We start from the raw sequence: 3,942 nt of genomic DNA, 5'->3' as shown, positions 1-3,942 counted from the left end.
GAAAACGACACGCCAACTTTCTCTGATAAGGAGTTGACAATACGCCAACTCTCTCTGATAAGGAGTTGTCCTTCACAGACCACAGCGGAGCCAGCGCCATCATGTAATGGCGACCACAGTCCGCAGGAACGGCTCACCACACTGGTTCACCACTGCTGTCTGAGCTGGGGATAGGACTTTTCCCAGGTCAAGGGCAGGGGGTGCTACAAGGTTCAGCCTAGTATCTTTTTGTGGGTTTATAGAGAAATGGGAAGACAGATGCGTCTCCATATATATATTTCAAGGTCCATAGCTCTGCCATGCCCCCTCCTGTCTGTAATTCTTCCCAAAAAAATATCATTATTCCTCCAAAGGGAAATATGTATACACACACACACACACACACACACACACACACACACACATACACACGCAACTGTTGTCTCCTTTCTCCTGCTTCAACTCAGCGCAAAGCTTAGTGCTTTCATAGCATGATAGTTGATTTCCCCTCGGGTCCATTCGGCTTTCAGCGGGTTCCCAGGTGAACTGAAAAGCAGAGCTGTTCTCATCTGGTTGCTCCTGGAGTTTCTATGGTCTCAGTACAACCTGTTTCTCTCTCGCGCAGCTCCCTCCCTCTCTTCCACCCTCCGAGGTGTGGGGACCTTCTCGCCCCCCTCCTTTCTCTAGCCCAGGGCCCCAGCTGAGTCCTCTTGGGAGAAACCCGCTGCCACATACTCGGGAAGGGAAGCTGGAGAAGAAGGCGGGGGAGGCACAAAGGGTGGAGGCCTTGCAGCAGCAGCGCAGCCAGAGGGGCGGCTGAAGGTTGCATCTGCTGGAAGGAGGCTTTTTGGCTGCCTGGTAACCGGCTGCCAGAACAGAGAGTAAGGGAGAGAGAGGGAGAGGAGCATAGAGCAGGGCAGCAGCTCTTGATGTCAGGACCAAGGGAGAGGATCATGCCAGCAACCCCAGCCCGCCCCAAAGCCAGACAAGCGGACTGCGGGAGAGGAGCCCGACAAGAGGTGTAGGCAGAACCTGAGTGGGGGGCACAAGAGCCCTTGGCTAGCGCGCAGCATGCCCCCTGCTCCAGGGCCATGGAGATCACCCTGGTGCCCCTGGAGAACGGAGGTGCCATGACCATCAGAGGAGAAGGTGAGGCAAGACCAGGCTGTGGTCAGACCATGGGAGAAGAGCTTCAGTATCCTCCGACAGCTGGGCTTAGCGATGGGCAAAAGGAGCAGGCTCCAAGGGGGTGCAGCACACAGAGGGGCATGGACCCAGGAGGGGGACCTTTGACTCCGCTGCCTCAGGAACTGCCTCAGCCTAGACGGCCCACTCCAGAGGATGAGGAGGGAGAAGGCAACCCCAGCTTGGGCATGGTGGAGGACCAGGTACCAGTACTGGGACCGGGGTCCCTTCACCACCAGCGAGTTCTCATAAACATCTTTGGGCTGCACTTCGAGACGCAGCTGGGCACCTTAGCTCAGTTCCCCAATACCCTCCTGGGGGACCCAGCCAAGCGTCTGCCCTACTTTGACCTTCTGAGAAATGAGTACTTCTTCGACCGCAATTGGCCCAGCTTCGATGGTATCCTCTACCACTACCAGTCTGGAGGGCGCCTGTGGAGGCTGGTCAATGTCTCCCTGGAAGTGTTCGCAGATGAGATCTGCTTTTACCAGCTGGGGGACGAGGCCATGGAGTGCTTTCGGGAGGACGAGGGCTTCATTAAAGAAGAGGAGAAACCCCTGCCCCGTAACTAGTTCCAAGGTCAGGTGTGGCTGATCTTTGAATACCCGGAAAGCTCTGGGGCTGCACGGGCCATCGCCATCATCTCCGTCTTAGTCATTCTCATTTCTATCATCACCTTCTGCTTGGAGACCCTGCCTGAGTTCAGGGATGAACATGAGCATCTTCAACATCCCCCGGTGCCTTACCAGCCTTCTGCCCCCGCCTCAGGGACAAATGGCAGTGGGGCCATGGCACCTCCCTCTGGCCAACAGTGGCTCCACTCCTGCCTATGACATTGGCAGACCCTTTCTTCATTGTAGAGACCACGTGTGTCATCTGGTTCACTTTTGAGCTGCTTGTGCGCTTCTTTGCCTGTCCCAGCAAGGCAGAGTTCTCCAGGAACATCATGAACATCATTGATATTGTGGCCATCTTCCCCTACTTCATCACCTTGGGCACTGAACTGGCAGAACAACAGCCAGGAGGTGGAGGAGGGGGTGGCCAGAACGGGCAGCAGGCCATGTCCTTGCCCATCCTCAGGGTGATCCGCCTGGTTCAGGTGTTCCACATCTTCAAGCTCTCGAGACACTCCAAGGGGCTGCAGATTCTGGGGAAGACCTTGCAGGCCTCCATGAGGGATCTGGGGCTGCTCATCTTCTTTTTTTTCCTTGGAGTCATCCTCTTTTCTAGTTCCGTCTACTTTGCAGAAGCAGACAACCAGGGGTCCCACTTCTCCAGCATCCCTGATGCCTTCTGGTGGGCAGTAGTCACTATGACCACCATGGGCTATGGGACATGAGGCCCATCACCGTGGGTGGTAAGATTGTGGGCTCTCTGTGTGCCATTGCTGGGGTCCTCACCATTGCCCTGCCTGTGCCCGTCATTGTCTCCAACTTTAACTACTTCTACCACCGGGAGACAGACCATGAAGAGCAGGGATCCCTGAAGGAAAAGCAAGGCAACCAGAGAAGGGGGTCTGGACTAGACTCCGGAGGACAAAGGAAGTCCAGCTGGAGCAAGGCTTCCCTCTGCAAGGCTGGGGGGTCCCTGGAGAATTCCGACAGTAACCGAAGGGGCAGCTTCCCCCTGGAGAAGTGTAATCTCAAGGCCAAGAGCAATGTTGACTTGCGGAGATATCTGTATGCCCTCTGTCTGGACAGCAGCCGGGAAATCGACTTGTAAAGGGAGGCAGCAGATTGGGGAACAGGGTTGGCTTCTGAAGCTGGAGATTTACTTTATACCACAGAGTATTCCAAGTGCACCTTGTTACTGAAGCCTGTTTTTCTCTTCTTCCTACCCTCTAACTCCCCATTTTCCCTCTTTTTTCCATGACACCAAGGGTCGCCTATTTTTAAAAAGTACCACATTCCATGACGCAGGAGCTGTTGAAATGGTGAGCTCTGTGAGTTGGATGTATTTTAGCCAGTTTCCTATACCCAGCAGAGGGATAACCCAAACAAAAATGACTTTAAATAGCTCAGATCCCCAGAGATTCTGTAGCTCTCCCCATCCATGTGTTCCAAATTTGTTTTAATATTATTATATTTGTGTATAGGAGACAATGTTATTTTTATGGCTGGTGAGTGAATTTTTGTACTGTAGTTCAGAGAGAGAATATTTGCATTTATTCCCAAGATATATGTTGAATTTATGTAAAAGAGTTTTTTGATGTTTTCCTGGGATACTTGGAGCCAGAGATCCTGGCATGGCTGTTTCTTCAAGTCTCTCTTTTTTCTGGAATGTGATATGGGTGCTTTGTATCTAGGGTAAGGAATGTTCTGGAAAAAAAAAAACAACAAAAAACAGATCTGACTTTTTCTGTGAGCCTTAAGTGATTCTTATAACTTTCTTTGAAAAGCATTCTAATGGTGTTAGAGGAAGACTTCTGATAATCCATTTTCCTTATTTTTAATCCCAGGAAATAAATTGTGACTTGCTTGGGGCAAGTGTTAGTTTTTTTTTTTTTTTTGAAATTTTAGATAATAGTCTGCCACTTGTTTCTGGTTTTGGAGTCAGGGCAAATGCCTCGACTGGGGGTAGAAGACTTGGAAAGCTAATAATGGTTTCTCTGAGCCTCAGAGGCGATGGTAGGTAGATTCTGTTTGTTTCAGCCTGCCTTTGACACAGACACACTGCAAGGTGCTGTGTGATGCGTGGTATCAGACACCACATCAGTATGGAATGTGCAGGGGGCTAAAAGGAAGAGGATGGTGAGTACACCCCCCCCAGTGGTTCCCT

At 51.5% G+C, this 3,942-nt stretch overlaps 1 pseudogene; it reads left to right on the top strand.

The window, feature by feature from the left end:
• Positions 1-975: 975 nt before the first annotated feature.
• LOC144374017 (potassium voltage-gated channel subfamily A member 5-like) lies at positions 976-2,886 on the top strand (annotated as a pseudogene).
• The last annotated feature ends 1,056 nt before the right edge of the window (positions 2,887-3,942 follow it).

Source organism: Ictidomys tridecemlineatus, unplaced genomic scaffold (assembly GCF_052094955.1).
Source record: "Ictidomys tridecemlineatus isolate mIctTri1 unplaced genomic scaffold, mIctTri1.hap1 Scaffold_55, whole genome shotgun sequence".
In the NCBI taxonomy this organism is placed as follows: domain Eukaryota; kingdom Metazoa; phylum Chordata; class Mammalia; order Rodentia; family Sciuridae; genus Ictidomys; species Ictidomys tridecemlineatus.
The sequence above is the reverse complement of the archived record's forward strand: the minus strand, read 5'-3'. Positions and strand labels throughout refer to the sequence as shown.